The sequence below is a fragment of the Tiliqua scincoides genome, chromosome 7 (genome assembly GCF_035046505.1).
Source record: "Tiliqua scincoides isolate rTilSci1 chromosome 7, rTilSci1.hap2, whole genome shotgun sequence".
NCBI classification, from domain to species: Eukaryota; Metazoa; Chordata; class Lepidosauria; order Squamata; family Scincidae; genus Tiliqua; species Tiliqua scincoides.
In genome coordinates, this window is record NC_089827.1 from 20,009,299 (window position 1) to 20,027,107 (window position 17,809).

General features: G+C 44.8%; 1 pseudogene; it reads left to right on the forward strand.

The window, feature by feature from the left end:
- Window positions 1-2,937: 2,937 nt before the first annotated feature.
- LOC136657944 (5S ribosomal RNA) lies at window positions 2,938-3,056 on the forward strand (annotated as a pseudogene).
- Window positions 3,057-17,809: the final 14,753 nt, after the last annotated feature.

A 17,809-nucleotide genomic window follows, 5' to 3' on the forward strand; every position in this document is an offset into this window, starting at 1 on the left:
ATGGGCCTTTGGCCTGATCCAGCGGGTCTCTTCTTATGTTGGTATTGTAACCAGTCTCGACAGGGTTCATACCTGCTTTTAATATTATCACAGGACATTGTTTTCTGGCTGGAAAGTGGTTTAATCTGTGAGTCTCCCCATAAAAAGATTACAAGAAATAAACATGCACATCTACTCATAAGTGAGTCTTACTGAGGGCCCGATCCTATGGTCTGTCGACACCATAGGATGGTGTCGACAGTGACACTGAAACAGAATCTGCTGTATCCTGTGGGGCCAGCGCAGCAGCAGCGCGAACATCAATTACCTTTCCCTGAGTAGAGCCCCAGTGGCCCCGAAGGATCTACTAGGAGCTGTGACAGCAACTGTTACCTTGCACATGCTCGATCTTGTCTGATCTCAGAAGCTAAGCAGGGTCAAGCCTGGTTAGTACTTGGATGGGAGACCGCCTGGGAATACTGGGTGCTGTCGGTTTATACTATAGTCTTTCGAGGCTGAAGGTTGCCAACCAAGTGTGACAGCTTAGGGCCCAGCACTGGTGCAATTGCAATGCAGCCCCGAGATAAGGGGAAAAGCATTCCCTTACACTGAGGAGGCCTCTGTGACTGCCTCCCCATCACAGGGTGCAGCGCACTCCCCATTGGCACAGCTGCACCGGCACTGGAAAACTGGATAGGATTGGGCCCTTAGCTGGTGCAGAACCAAGGAGACCTATGTTGGGCTCTGAGGTTCTGGAGGGGGAATAGGATTTGACTGCAGCCTCTGCCACTGTCTCCACCCCCTCCTGGGCCTAAACTGCCCTCACCCCGGAACACCTTCCTACCACTCAGGTTAGTTGCTGCCCAGAACTCCTGCTGCTCGTCCCACCAGTTTGGAAACCCAGCGCTGACTGGCACTGTCCTCTCCGCCAGTGCTTCTCCCCTCTAGGCTACCCCAATGTGCCTTGCAGCATGTTCACGATGGCCATTGCCTGGCCAGCGTGCACACGAACAGTGCTGCCCAGGCAGAGGATTGGGCTGTGACTTCAATGAGACTTAATCCCAAGAAAATGTATATCAAATTACAGCCCAAATGCGGAGGTGTTCAAATAAAAAAAATGTCAAGTGTCTTTTCTTTTAAAGGAACGCCTTTTGTTCCAGACCATCTCAGCCCCGTAGAGCGTGACAATATCACTGATTTCCAGTGCAAATCTGTGCATGAAATAATTCTCACTGTGTTCAGCATTTAGAATTGCGGCAGCCTTAAAAAAAAAAAATAGCAGAACCTAGCACAATATACTCTGCAATGTTTTCTTCATTTGTGAAATTTTGATCTTGGAAAGCCAAGTACGAGTCAGTGGGAAAGAAACTGCCAGGTCAGAATGACCTTGGAGATGTACAATGATCTATTCCTGGCTGCTCCAGAAATGTTATGACACCTGCATGACTGAGCTCTTTGAAAATGGCTCACTGAAGTTCAGCTTCAGTTTTTTCCTATTCCGTTTTTAATTTGGCCTCTGATGATCAGTTTGTTTTTGAGTCCCTGCTTTTCTTTTAAACCAAAAGTACCATTTAAACCAAATGTACCATTTATGCAGTACTGCTGCATCTCATTTCCCCCCCCCCCCCGCCCAATTCAGCTTGTTGAAAGAGTTCAGAGAGGCTGGAAGTGGCATAGCTAAAGGGGGTGGTAAGTACTGCAGGTACCGCAATGTGCCGTGTAAGCAGCACCCCCCCACTCACCACTGGAGCCATTCCGGGAATTGATGGCAACTCACCTAGTGGAAGGGGCTGCGTACATGGGGTGCTGTGGACCCTGCAGTACTAACCACACTCCCCTCCCCCCCCCGTAGCTAGGCTACTAGTGGCTGGAAGTTCTTCAGGCAGTCAAGCCTCTGCAGGATAAATCCATAGACTTAAATGTGTTTAATGTTGACTTAGGAACACCCCAAATGTGTAAAATGGGCCTCGAGCAGCTCATATTCCAAATTGCAGCCAAGTGCCCTACTTAGCACATTGGCTGCATCTCTTCTATTGATCATCTTTTCTAGTGATCATCCTTATATCTATCTCACATTTTCTCCCACAACTCATCTGCTGTATACAATGTATTGCAGTATTATATAGCTCATTTATCTCTTACAGGAATTTGAATGCAGCTACATTGTGACTTGACCCTTCTATTTTAGGGGGACGACGATGACTTTCATCCATAGAACAACTTTTTGCTCTGCTCATGTCACCCATTTCCATGGCTGTATGGCACAAGATACACTCCTTAAGTTGTTCTGTCAGTCACAATGATTTATTGATTTTAAAACATCCTTTGGTCACAGCTCACTGCTATTGTGTGACACAGTGACATTTATTGCAGCTTGCCTAACAGTGTACTTCATACAGTGGTGAATTTGCAGCTGTGTTTTTGCAATCCAGAAAAATCCCAACAGTGGAAGTCCCATGAAATTATCCTGCTTCTGGGTAAAAGTGATGTCCGGGGTTGAACAGATCGCAAACTGGCTGATGATCCATACCTATTGCTGAGCTGCCCGCTAAATCCTCTGTGCCCATACCAGTGGTAGCACCCAATGTGTTGTCAGGGAGCCATGGGAACTCCAATGCATCACTTTGCCCCAGGTCCCAGCAACCATCACCTGCCTGGATACTGTTGCCATATACATGCTGAATATCCCTTATCCAAAATGCTTGGAACCAGAACTATTTGGCAGGAGGTCTGGCTCAGGTGGTAGAGCTGCTGCCTTGTATGCCTGAGGATCTGAGGCTGCCAGTTCGAAACAACCAGAAGTACCCAAGAACTGGCGACACACTGATATACTAATGAACTGACCCTCGGTGGCGGAGAGGAGTTGCCATTAGGTGAAGCGTGGGAGGCGAAGGGCCAGAGAGAGGCCAGACCGGGAAGGAATCCAGCTGGAATGAGGAGTTCTATGAAAGACTAGAACTAGGCAGCAACTGTTACCTGCACATGCCTGATCTCATCTGATCTCAGAAGCTAAGCAGGGTCAGGCCTGGTTAGTACTTGGATGGGAGACCGCCTGGGAATACCGGGTGCTGTAGGCTTATACCATAGTCTTTCGAGACTGAAGGTTGCCAACCAACCAACCAATTCAATTGTAAAAATCCCTACGGGGGTTTAGAAAAACCTGCCTATGTAAACCGCCTTTGATTAAAGTCTGAGGAGAAATCTGACAACCAAAGAAAGACGGTATATAAATACCTGTATAAATAAATAAATATTTCAGTTTATGGATTTTTTTCAGATTTTGGAATATTTGCACATACATAATGGGATCTCTTGGGGTGGGATTCAGGTCTAAACACCAAATTCATTCATGCTTCATATGTATAACAAACAATAAAAATACTCCATCCCAATGGTTCCCAAACTCTCACGAACAGCTTGGGAACCTGTGTTTGTGGGGGAAGGCAGATGGGTTTCTTTTCCTACCCACCTGGGGGTTGCCATGGCTTTCCGGAGAGTCTGGGGAGCCTGCAATCCTCTCTGCAGTCTTCCCTGCACCTCCAAAATGCTGTAAATAGCTTTTTAAAAAACCATTTGCAGTTTCGCAATGAAAAATGGAAGTGGCTTTTATTTTTATTTTTGCAGTTTACAGCAGTTCACAGGTATGAGGAGACCTGGAGAGAGGATTGCAGACTCCCTTGTAGGCCCTCTTCCATTGGTGCTGATTGCTGCCAATCAGTCAGTGCCAGTCACAAAATGTGCTCTGGCAGTGTGCCACTGGAGGTGGGGCATAGAGGGGGCAAAACAGGGTGGGGGAGAACGAGGGATGAGCAGATCTGACCATGGTAAGGTGGGAGTGGCGGTACTGGCTCCACCAATATATTATCCCCCTTCCTGGATCTGATCCCACATTGTGGGTTCACGTGAACCTGCACCAGCTATTTAGCAGGACTGCTTAGACCTGGTAAAACACATAGAACACATGGCTGTGTTGTCTCTGCAGTCGTGTCTTCTTCCTATCAACAGTGTTTCCATTGTGAAATTATTAGACAACTGTGACAAGTTAATTAATGACACCCAGCAATTGACAATGCTCAGATTAATTCTTGTTTATTAAAAAAAAATAAAAATTATGACTGATATGAACGTTAGGAAAGTACATCATCATTTTGTATTTCTGACATGCAGAGTGCAGCAGTACTGGATTTAAATTAATGTCTCTCAAATATTTCTAATGCACAATATCTCTGAAGTGCAAAGCTGGAAAGAAAAACAAGATGTGAGAATATGTGTGTGTGTGTGTGTGTGTGTGTGTGTGTGTGTGTGTGTGTGTGTGTGTATACGGTATATATATACCGTAACAGAATTCTATTTGCATGTATGCCTTTAAAGCTCTCTATCTGGGACTGTTTGTTGGCAACCTTTAGTCTCGAAAGACTCTGTTATCGCACTCTGAATGGTGGTTCTGAAACAGCATCTAGTGTGGCTGAAAAGGCCAATTCGGGAATGACAATCCCTTCCGCACCGGGAGCAAGTGCAGTCTGTCCCTGGTCTGTCTCCCTGGCTATGGGCCTTCCTTCTTTGCCTCTTAGCCTCATACTGTTGGCCAAGTGTCTCTTCAAACTGGGAAAGGCCATGCTGCACAGCCTGCCTCCAAGCGGGCCGCTCAGAGGCCAGGGTTTCCCACTTGTTGAGGTCCACTCCTAAGGCCTTCAGATCCCTTTTGCAGATGTCCTTGTATCGCAGCTGTGGTCTGGTACCAGATGTCCTGAAGGCTGGCTTTACAGCATCTGAATCTTCCTCTGCACTAAAGTCATCAGAGGAAACTTTACTCTAGACCTCTCAGAGTGATTGGGAATGGCCATTAGCATAGATGTCATGTCAGAGCTTTCCTGATTTAATAGATACCACAGCTCCACAACTCCATCCACTGCATCCCTCCTGCAAGAAGCAATTGCCTAGATAAAATATTTAGGTTAGCAAATGGTCTGTCTGTCTATTAGAAACATGTCCTCCACGTTGACCATTGCATTCAAGTTAATGGTGAGCACATTAGGCTAATTGTAGTAAACAGAAATAAGGTCCCTCTTCCTCAGTGCCGGAATAAGTGCACCCCTGATGTTGAATAAACCATGCCTACATTTTCAAAAGGCCAACTAGTGGAGATTTCTGGTGGACTGTGACCAGAACCTTATTAGTGGCTGTGCCCTAACTTTGGAATTCCATAGGTCAGAAAGGATGTCTTGCTCCCTCTCCATCAGCTTCCTGCCTTCAGGTGGAGATCTTTTGTCACAGGCCTTTATACGTATAAGGTTTTTTACAGCCCAATCCTATGCATGTCTACGCAGAATTACGTGCCACTATAGTCAATGGGACTTTCTCCCAAGTAAGTGTGAATAGGATTGCTGCCTTTGTCTCTCCAGCTGTTGAGTTTTTACAGAACTGCATCACTAAACTGCATGACTGGCTAGTGCTGTCTGCTGCCAACTGTCTTGCCTTGTGGTTACTTTATTGTTCTGTTTTACCAAGCTCACGCACATGTTGTTCTATTGCCTTGGGTATTTTTGAGAAAAGCAGAGCATACTTTTTAAATATTAACAAACATGACAACATTAGCACCACCAGCAGCAATAACTACTTTCACGTCCCAATCCTAATGAGCACCTGCACCGGTGGAATGTGTGTTCCACCAGTGCATGCTGTTACAAAAGTGCCGGGAAGTGCTTTGTGACAGTGTAAGGTCCAGGTGTGCTGGCAGGAAGGCCAAAGCATTTGTCAGGAGAGCCTGTTGGAGCAGGTAAGTCCAGTGTAGGGGCAGTGTGATGGTGGGGGAGGGCAGGAAGAGGTGGATGGAGGGCAGAATGGGGTGGTGATGGGGTTGCTAGGCAGATCCGGCTCAGGAGGGGGCAGGATGCACCATATCCACACCCCTTTCCCAGGTCTGATCCTTCTTCACAGATCAACGTGGACTTGCACCAGCAATATCATTGGCACAGGTCCAAGTTGTCTCATGACGGCTGCTGGGGCTAACACTGGGGCAAGGGGACGAGTGTCTCCTTACCTAAGGAGACCTCCAGCAGTCAAAAAAAAACCCCAGTAGGATGCAGCATAGCCCACTTTGGCACTGCTGCATTACTGTGCAGGGATTTAAGTTGTTGGTTTGAGTCTAAGGAATCATGGAATTGTGCGGGCAAATAGACACCTTTAACCGATGTCCCAAGCAGAATGGTTAAACTTGTCACCATGGAAACTGGCCTTCAAAAATGGCCTCTTGACCCAAAGAAATAAATGTGGCCCACCCTAAGGCACTACTTCCTGATAGCCAGGTCTTCTAAAACATAATCATATAGTTGCTAAGCTACTGATCTAGGGCCAAGCACGTGATTTCCTCTCCTGAATGCCTGCATTGGTGTTCGTGTGGGGCACGTCTCAGTGGCGAGAGCCCTCACAGTAACCTAAATGGTCTTTTGTAAGCCAGGCTGATGGTTTGCAGTATTCCATGAACATATAACCTACTTAGCTTCCTTTCTTTTCAGGAATCAGAGAGTATAATTCGTTTTTAACAAACAAAGAAAGGATTACCGCCACATTTTGCAGGCTGAAGATCAGCTTCTTCTAAATGCAAGTCCTTTCAGTTTCTTAACACACACAAGATGTATTTTAAAGGCACACTAACACACCCATACTGCCTTTGTTTATGGCCTGTATCTGTCTGGAGTTGGAATTAACTCACTCAAATCCAGCAGAGTTGTGATTTGAACAGCTGTGTCGGACCAACAGAGAATGCCCTTGTCAAACAATGGAGTTATTTTGGAAGGTGAAGAATTAAAACTACCGATGCTGCTGTCTGGTCAAGGATCTTTCCACTTGGGAAGGAAAAGAAAGCTGTACTTTATGTCTCTGTGGCACTCCTGACATTGATGTGTATTGTATGCAACAGAGAGAAAATATAGAAGAAAATAAAATGTCCAATATGCTACCTTCGTATCTTCTATTGCTGCTGTGCAATAAAATACGAGGAGTTTTACAGCGGGTGTCAGGCTGACCACCTGAGCTGACAGCTGATGACGGGTGAAACGGATCCTGCTTTTTTCTCCTTGTGACTAGAGAGTATCTTGCCATCTGCATGCGGTGTGGATCTCAATCCGATTAACTCAATTATGAAACCACTTAAAAAGCACATTAACACAGGACTGATTCCATCTACCAATGTGAAACTGTTCTGACTGCAAACAAAACACCTCCATTCATTACATGGGGTGACGATGTGAACCTGTCACTGTGTGATCACAGTCCTGGAGTGCTTATTTAAAATATTTACCCAGAGTCCAAAAATCATTCTGGTTTCAGTGGAATCAGACGAGTTCACTGACCAGGAAAAGTAGTTTTAAAATTAATTATAACTGCAGAAGCTTCCAATATTCCTTTATCCAATTATTTATTCTGAAGAGCTCATAGGGAGCCAATATGACCATGAATCATTTCATTTTGTGAAGTGTATTTGAGGTCTGGTAGCCAAATGAAGGTAGGAGGGAAAGACAATTTGGGCTCTGACAATGAACCTTGAATTATATAAATAGAATAGAGATGAACTTCAGCAGATTTTTACAATTAGTCATAAACCCAAATGTTCATTTGGCAAGGTTCTTTTAAAACAACTGTGGAAAGTCACAAAGGATACACAATGGAGAAATGTAGCTTAGCATCTCTCTTCTTCCATTGTTTTTCTGGTCTTCTTATCTTTACCCCTTGCAGCTGTTTATTTAGACCCAGTGGTCAAACTTTTCATGCTATGGTTCCAATAAGTATGTAAGTAAGGGCCCAATCCTATCCAACTTGACAGCGCCATTGCAGCTGTGGCAACTGGGTGTATGCTGCATCCTGTCACAGAGCAGTCACAGAGGCCTCCTCAAAGGAACATTTGTTCCCTTATCCTGGAATTGCATTGTGGGTGCATCAGCACTGGAAATTTGGATAGAATTTGGCCCTAGGTAAGTAAGTAAGGATGCAATCCTAACTGTGCCCATAAAGCACGTTTGCGCCTCCTCAGGAGTAAGCTGGGCCAGTGCAGGGACGCGCGCTGGCCCATGGAGGCTGCATCCAGCCTCAGCATTGACTTGGGGAAGGAGGGTTGTGTCGGCCAATGCAGGGGTCTGGAGAGGGTGGGGAGGCAGCGGAGAGGCAGCAGGAGGGAGGCGTTCCGGGGCAAGGGGAAGGGCGGTTCCAGAGGTGGATGGGCGGGGAGTGGGAGGTGGGGTTGGGACCTGGCTGTTATGCTGGATCCCAACCCCATTCCCCGAGCAGCCCGGAGCGGCTTGAAGCTGCTCCATTTTCCTCAGACTTGTGCCACCGTCTGAGGTGGCACAAGTCCAAGGAGACCCATTGGGGCTGTGGTGGCTTACCAGGGGGTAAGGGGAAGAGTTTCCCCTTACCTCTGGCTGAGCCACTTCTGGCCCCAGTTTACACTGGATACAGCGCAGGCCTCCTGGCCTGCCTGTTCCAGCACAAGGTAGGATTGCGCTGTAAGTAAGTAAAATATGAGACTAGGGATACACCACCCATTCCACCCCCTCCTGGAACCCGATCCACCTACTCCCCGCCCTTATTGCAGGCCACACCCACCTGCCCAATTTCCTCCTACCTCTTGTGTCTTCTCAGGGTATCAGCCTGAGCAGAGCCAGTCTTCAAAGCTGGAATGGGAGCTGGGATACTTCCATTGCATAATGGGAACATAGCTTATGGTTCTCTGAATATCACCCAATGTGAAATCTACATCCGATTCTCGAGGTGTATATAGCATGTGAGATGAGTGCCCTATCCTGTGGTTAGCAGTACTTACCACATCATGGCAAATGTTAGTTTATAGCATATTCCCATGGTTAGTTGAATCTGTACTCTCAACACTTGAAACCGATGTGGTCAAATCATGTAATGATGCCTGAACACATTGAAAACAAATACCCACACATTGTGATTGTGAAAGAGGGCTGCGATTGATAAATGGGGAATGTTTCAAAAACTTAAATAACATTTCTTGACATAGCCAACTCCAGCTGCTCTTTTCAATGTTCTTCAGTCTTTTTGCCCCCCCCCCCATAATGACTTGGATTATAAAACCACACTCATTTGTGACAGATAGTGTGATAAACTGAGTGATGCATTTGCATTGTTGTGATAATGACATGTTTAAATGGTCTTCATTTATGGTTTGTTCCTTTTCAGCTCCTCTGGAAGGATGATAATCAACTTTCTTTGCATTAGGAAAGAACCAATGGAATTTAAATCATATGGTACTATAGCCCAGTGATTGACTTTGAAACTGGTAATTACAAATCACATAAAGAAACACATGTATCAAAAAAAATCTAACAGCAACCAAATTAATTGCCTTGGAGTAGAAGAGAAATCCATGATTCTAAGTCAAAAATTACCATCGCCAGGTAAGGTTATTAAGCAACTATCGATTAATATAGCATCCTGCTATGAGATCTGTGGACATTAAAAACAGGCATTGACCAGTCAATAAGCTGAAATCAATATTTCCTGTACCTTTTGCAGAAATAAATATTGAAACTGGAAAAACATAAATTCAATGTCTGTGTTGCACAAGATGTTTTAAAGGAAGCATCTGCAATTTAAAACATTGAAATGGATGGATAAGCCGTACAACAGTGTCTCTGGCTTTCAGATTCCTTAAATTCACCATACAATCTAATCTGCAATTTGAGAAACTGCAAAAAGAATTCTTTTCTTTATACAAGCAAAACAAGGCTGTGATGAAAATGGACTCTTATAACAGTGGGTCCTCTTTATCCTTGGGTTGGCATCCATGAATCTGAATATAAGCAAGCCAATCCTGTGACTGGAGGACATCCTGGACGCTTCTGAAAGGAACTTCCAGTTTTTCATCAAACCAGAAGTTCCTTCCAGTCATGTCCAGGAGTTCTTCTGAGGTGTGGGACGGTCACTCATGGTTTCTCTGCACCTTAGAAGGTCTCCCAGATGCTTCTAAAAGGAACTTCTAAAAGGTCTTCCAGATGCTTCTAAAAGGAACTTCTAAAAGGTCTTCCAGATGCTTCTAAAAGGAACTTCTGTTTTGCCAGAAAAGCCGGAAGTGCCTTTCAGAAGTCTCTGGGACTTGTTCTGAGATGTGGGGAGGTCATGTGGGGTCTCCCTGAGCCTCAGAAAACCTTCCAAATGCTTCTAAAGACACTTCCGGTTTGTCAGTGCCCCCCTCTGATTTTATTATCCACAGAATTTGGTATACTAAAAGCCTAACTGTATTATACATACATCTTGACACTACAAGATATATAAAACTGGGATTGACTTGCTCTGATATCGGGCATAGTAGAGGTGTGGAAGGGATTGTCACTCCCGGATTGGCCTTTTCAGCCACACTAGACGCTGTGCCAGAACCACCTTTCAGAGCGCGATACCATAGTCTTTCAAGACTGAAGGTTGCCAATATATATAGAGGTGAACTTGTCATGTCACTGGTCATGACATGATTATTGGGATTGGAGAAGCCACAGGGACTGGTTGTGGGAGGCAATCCAGTGTGTCTGGGGTGTACCCTGGGGGGCTAGGGTACGACTCGGAGGAGGGTTCCCCAAATTTGACCTGGCTACCAGGATTGGAAGCTCTGCGGTTTAAGAGCTATTTGGCAACCGGTCTTGGATAGACCTGTGGGTGCCAAGTGACCATAAGGGTTTATGGCCACTTGATCACCCTGAAAGTAATAAAGAGATTACATGGCCATTAAGGAGTGTGGTCTGATTTCCTTCACACTTTCCCTGTCAACACTTCTCCCCACAACGAGTTCTGAGCCCTTGAAAGGATGCTATGCTCTGTTTCTGATGCCTTTTCATTGGCACTGAAACTGGGCAGCTTGTGTACTAGTCATCAGGGATGCTGAAGACCAAAGTACACACTAAAGGTGCAATCCTAACCAACTTTTCAGCACAGGGAACAAACATTCCCTTACCTTGAGGAGGCCTCCATGACTGCTACCTAACTGAAGGATGCAGTACATGCCCCAGTGGCACAGCAATGTCAATGATGGAAAGTTGGTTAGGATTTGGTCCTAAATGTGTCATGTGGTTAGAACAGTGATTTTCAACCAGTGCGCTGTGGCACATTGGTGTGCCGTGAATGGACTGTGAGAAAGTTGCAGGAGTTTAGGTTAGGGTCATTTATTAGTAGGGCAACAGGGTGTGTGTGAACCACTCCCCCCCACCAGCAGCATGTCGTGTCTTGTCAATTGCCAAAAAAACTGATAGTGAATCATTGAACAATTTTAGCACCTTGTCAATGTGAGATGGCAAAGGTTGAAAATTGCTGGTAGAGGCTTGCCTGTACTCAATAGTTAAAGCTATGCCATTTGGATTGTGACCATGGCACAGAGGGAGGGGGTGTCTCATTACCTCTGTGTCATTTACCAGCTGCAAAACAACCCCCTGCCTGAAGCAGGTGTTTAAACCTAAAAGTGTCATGTGTTTCAATTGTCACTTTTGGGATCAAACTGCCGCTTTGTTGGGGGGTGTTTGTGCACATTTCAGTGAGAATATAGTGCAAGAACAACGGGTGAAATACCCTCTTCATTTAAATGCCTCCTAGTTCTGATCCAAAGGGTGGCCTATGCAGCTGCTACTTTCAAAGAAAGCAAAATTCCAACCACAAGACAATGCATTTGAATATCATGTGTAGTTTAGTCCTAAGTATATCAGCATTTGACATGGAAAAGCAGATGGTGCTCCTGGAAGCCAACAGCCATTTATCCGTGTACATGAATTGAGTTTGGATTCATTGTTCATTGGGTTCATTGTTTCCCACAAAGGAGGTAGATAACCTGAGATGCTTTTTCATGTGTACCTGCAATGCCTTGTGTGGTAACAGCATAATTTCAAGTTTTGTGTTTATTTTTTAATCCATGCAGATATTCTTTTGTTCCACCCTCTAATCATCCCTTCTGTTTTTCCATAAGAACAGAGGGCATTAGCAATCAGTGTTTTACAACAAAGAATTGGATTCTTAACACCCATTTCTTTGCCTGCATCTGAAAAGCCTATTTACTTTGCACCTTGTGAAGAAAATCCTGTTTAAATAATTCATTTGAAGATACAAGAAATCTCATTGCGGTAGCTCAATCTGTGCAACTCGCTTGCCAGCCTGGTGCTTCTCTTTCGGTAAAGCATTCATATCATATTTTTAACATCTCGTCGAGAAACCCAAGTCAGTTTTCACTCTCTTCACATTCTGCTGTTGTGCTTCTTTGTCTTTCGTTTCTGAGTTGCGTAGATGAAACAGATGATCATCTCATGTTTTGATTTCTTTGCAATGAAGTTCCTTAATTTCAGTGGGTATACACGCATACAGTATATATATATAGCCTTTCTTCAAAGACGGCTCCCATTTTTAATCATGTTGCACATACTGTGCTAGCCTGTATTTCTAGAGCAAATTTATTATCTTGCATGCAATCTTAAAGGAATATTGGGGTCAGGGATTGGGCCAGCATACATGGTCCCACCCCCACTTGCCATGTTCAGTGTGTGGGGGAGGGAGGAAAAGCGGGTCATGTACTCTGCTGAAAGAGCTCTCTGAAGATACCAAAACGTTTCTGCAAGCCTAGGCAGTTCCCAGATTTATGGCCCTATCTTGACTAAGTGGTGAGACAGCAGAACACACATTCCGCTGGTATGTACTGCCACAGATGTGCTGGAAAGCACTTTACAACAGTGCTTCTAGCCAGCACACCAGTGGGATGACAGAAGCCTTCCTGGGTGCATTGGCACTCCCAGGGATGTTCACCAGAAGCAGGTAAGCCAGGCACAAGGGTGGAGGGCAGGGGAAGTGGTGATTGGGGCAGGAGTGGGTGGATCAGGCCTGGGAGAGGGGGTGGGATCCACAGCATTGGTGTATACCAAATCCTTTCCCCCCTCCTGGGCTTTATATGCCAACACAGATCAACTCAAGACTTGCAATATCGCTGGCGCAGGTCCAAGTTTTTCCATAGCAGCTGCTGGGGCTTACCTAGGGGCAAGAGGACAAATGTCCCCTTACACTGAGGAGACCTCCAGCAACTGAAAATCCCCTTTAGAATGCAGCATAATCTGTTCTGGTGCCACTGCATCGCCACAAAGAAATTTAGTTAGGATTGGGCTGCCCAACTGGCTAAAACAAAATCCTTATTCAGTGGATGAATGGAAAGTAGATGTAGCTGCAATGTCAATACCTTATACTGAGGACTACAGTCTTACTGCTTGTGCTTCCTTATGTAGGCATCAGATTGTTAGCCTCTTGGAAAGAAAGAAAATCAGTGAATTCAAGGGGCGTAAAGGGAGGAGTAATGTTAGCTTGTAGGCCTTCCTAGTGTTTAGAGGAGTATGATGGTTCAGCTTTTGTAGCCAAAATGCGACCTCCTCTCTTTTCTTCCCCTGAAGATTATGTTTAGTACATCAAGAGAGTGAACAGATCTCTGTCTTCCCCACTCTTTCCAGGGGTAGGATCTCATCAATAAGGCATGATTTTTAGATTACTGTACTATGCCATCAAGGAGGGATTACTGTAGGACGTTCTGTAAAGGGGCTCAATGGAATGGGAACCAGCTTAATGATTCATATTACCTTTTTCAAGAAGTTTCAAAAGAAATAGTGGATTCTTGCAAAAAAATAAAAATAAAAAAATAAAACGAGTTCTCTCAGGTCAAATAACTACTCTGAGCTAAAACTTCTTTTCTTTTTTTCTTTTTTTTGAAAAACTTTCATTGTTTCTTTGAACTTAGAAACTTTCCTCAGCAGTTCTTTGTAAATGGAACAAAAATAGGACTGGAAGGTTTGAGAATCTCGAGGCTGTGGAGAACCGCGACAGAGTTTTCAGGTCTCCGCTTTAGCTTGGTCGAAAAAGTGGTGCATGAAAGTGGTATGAAATGCATGAGGAACGAAGGGGAGTGAAGGTGGGATTGATTGTGATGGAGAAATTTTGATTTTTGCTTTAATGACATTATATTTGCATTATATTTAGGCCTGTTTCCCATTCTTAAAGGCACAAACCTCAGATGCCACCTTGCATGAAAGTATATCAATCATTCTCTCTAAGCATAATGGTCACGGAGACCAGCCCTGACTTATAACTGTGTGAACAGGAAAGTCCAAAATCCCTCCATAGGAATTTTGGTGCAAGTTAAAGTTCTTATCAGAAAACGTATTGATGTTACATTTTTCACTTGTTTTAGTTCTTGAAGGACTGCTTTGAAATTACGCAGACATGAAATGGAATGTGGATGGAGTCGTGTAGAAATGTTTGTAGTTTTATGGTGATTGACTGTCAAGCCTTTTTTTTTCTCATAACGTTTTTTTCTTTCTTTCAAGCCTTTTTCTCACAACGTGCCATAAAGCGCACTGTGATGGTGCAGAAATTAGTTGTGCTGGTGGGAAAGCCGGTACCTTCAAACTGGCACCAGGGCAGACCTTGATACACACCAGAGCAGTGCAAGCCTTGATGCATACCAGATGCACACCGAGCTCCACAGTGGGCTGTGGAAGGGTGGTGGCGGGAAGGGAAAGGTGGGTGGGTGGATTGGACCTGGGATCAGAGGCAGTGGTGCATGCCATACCCAATCCCCCAAATTTGACTATTTAGTGGTCACCCTCCTTGGTAAACACTCTACCAAGTTCCATCAAGCCAATTCTTACATCAGATGATCAACTTGTATTTCTATTGAGATCTGGGTGATTACAATAGATCATACTACTCAGTGCCATCCAACAGTCTCTTTATGACGTGATCCTAGTTTTGAGAAGACTATGAAATTACATATTCACTTTTGTTTGTTTAGAAAGATTTCAATTAAGAAAGCCTACCTAATGGACCGCATAATCTCCTTGAAAAGATCTTTTTGATCTGAATCAATAGCAGCAACTGTTACCCTGCAGATGCCTGATCTTGTCTGATCTTGGAAGCTAAGCAGGGTCAGGCCTGGTTAGTACTTGGATGGGAGACCGCCTGGGAATACCGGGTGCTGTAGGCTTATACCATAGTCTTTCGAGACTGAAGGTTGCCAACCACAAACAATGAGAAAGCTCAAGTGATTGTATTTCTAAGCCACAATCCCAACACACAATGAGTTCCTCAAAACCTAGCTGGGTGCACAGCAAGAGGACTTTTCTGTGTCCAAAAATTATACTGGCCATGGGAGGTTATAGTCTTATAGTCTTTAACCTATAGTCTTAAACAGATTAAAACACAGTTCCATAATAGCATGCTTTGAAACCTCAGAAAATTGCCTTCATAAAGACACATCAGCTAGGTATTGGCTATGTATTTAAGCAATTTTAGGTAGACATGTCAAGGTGATAACAGTTTTCATGATGTGCTGATTGAGAATTCCTTCCAGAGTTTAACTCCAAATAAATCTGATGCACAGCAAAAATATCTTCCCAAAGCTCCCATTAGTGAATCTGAAATAGATGAGAACAGATAAGAATAGATAAATAAGAAAAAAGATAAAACAGTCGAAATCTGGAAGAGCCCCTGGGCCCAATGGCTACTTCTCAGAAAAGAATAAGCATTGTCAGATTTACGTCCACTGTTGGCTGTCCTGACAGATGAAATCCCAGAAAGCAGATGTCTTGTTTTTTACATGTACAGCACAAACATCTCAGTAGTTCCCACACCTGGAAACATCCCAGAGCACCACATGGATTATAGGCCAATACCTTTTATTAAATGTTGTTAAAATCATTTCTTCAATCAGTTTAAAATGTGCCTCTCTTCTGCCCCATTCTGTTCAGGTGGCCTTTGTACCATGATGACAGGTGGCAGGCTGGGTGAGGCTCCATTCCGGCACCGCGGCTGCTGTGGAACAAAAGAGTTCTCGTGTGGCGCGGCCTCATTTGATGCAGAGGAACTTTTAGACAGATTCCACTGGGGTTGTCTCGTAATCCCTCTTTGTAAATTTGGACTCCTTTGCTGAATTCATACACTGGCTGCAAATACTTTGTAAATCTTCCCAAACATTTGTCGCGGGTAATTGTTGCGAGTTCTCCCAGCTCTTGAAAAGTTGTACAACCAGGCAGATGTGCGTCTTATTCTCTCTGTTTTTTGACATAGATCTCAAAACCCTTTGACTGGGTCTTCGCTTACGGTCCAATCCTGAGCTGCCCAAAATGGCTACCACGGTATCCAGCGTACAACCAGGCGGTTGCCGCCGGCTCCTCAGGGAAAGGGAAACAGCTTCTCAATGGGACTACTCAATTCTATGGCAGTTCTGGAGCTGCTGCAGAATTGGAGAGTCCTGTGTCAGATTGTGCAGTCCCACACGGGGCTCAGGATCTGGTGGAGCGAAGATCCACCATTCTCGTCCCCTCCCTACCTGTTCCCTCCACCACCAAGCCTCCTCCCCACCCTCTCCCCACCTCCCTCCACCCTGGAACACCTCCTTGCCACCTCCCTTTACATCCCCACTCACCTCTCCGCTGCCAGGTGGTCCAGGAAATCGCTGGGCGGCAGAATGGGGCCCAATGCTGGATCTGGCCCAGTGCGGGCTTGCACTGGAGGTCTGGCGCTGGGCCTGCAGTAAGAGTTTGCAAATATGCCATAAGGGACGTTTATGACAGTGTGCACCAGTGGTGAACCAGCATACAGGGCTCTGGATCGGCCTTTTAATCTCTTGACAGGGTTGGCATTAAACCCCAATCCTAACTCTCAGCCCAATCCTATTCACACTTTCCTGGGAGTAAGCCCCATTGACACTAATGGGACTTATGTCTGAGTAGACATGCATAGGATTGGGCTGTTAATCTCCATGCAGCAGTGTAGTGGCACTGGTGTGTACTCTACTGCGTCCCATGGGAGATTTTTGGTTGCGAGTGGACTTCTTGGAATAAGGGGACTTTTGTTCCCTTTGCTAGGTAAGCCCTAGCATCTGCAATAGGTCAATTCAAACCTACAACAGCATTATCACTGTGACAAGTCCACATTGATCTGTGCAGGCAGATCAGGGAGGTGGCTACAGCACACACTAGCACCATTAATCCAACCTCCCTCCCAATCTACCCACACCACCTCATCTCCTCTCTGTTTCACTGCCCCTGTGACATCCTCCCATCTATGCACTTACCTGTTCCGGCGAAAATCCTGATGGCTGAAGAGTAGAGATCAGACTATAACAGAGCTGATTGGTGTGCACTTGGAGTCAGGGTGGAGTTGTCAGAGAGGAGAATTGTGTGATGATTCCACTAATTTATTTCACACAGTGAATGTATTTAATTTAAATTTGTGTTCATATTTTTCTAGATGCAATGTTTGAGGGACAAAGAGAATTTAGACTTAAAAAACCAAACAAACAAAAACCTAGACCAGTGGTTCCCAAACATTTTAGCACTGGGACCTACTTTTTAAACCGACACTCTGTTGGAACCCACCTAAGTTTACAAGACTTTAAAAAAAAAAAAGACATCTGGAAAAAAATTATTTGTTTAATTAAAAGTAAACACATCCCTGATCTTATCTGATCTTGGAAGCTAAGCAGGGTTAGGCCTGGTTAGTACTTGGATGGGAGACCACCTGGGAATACCTGATGCTGTAGGCTTATAACATAGTCTTTCAAGACTGAAGGTTGCCAACCATTTTAATAACCCCCAAAATATGCTCAAACATTTATCTCTCTATATTTACTCATGCTTGCAAACTGCAGGAGCTGAGCTCTTCACAGGGCAATTAACAGCTATATGATTTTGGAAGAACCTCAAGGCTTGAGACAATTAGTTATCTGATCTTTCCACCTGTGTTTTTACTGGAGGCTCTGCTCAGCAGCTATGGGTCCCACCAAAAATTGGGTCGCAACCCA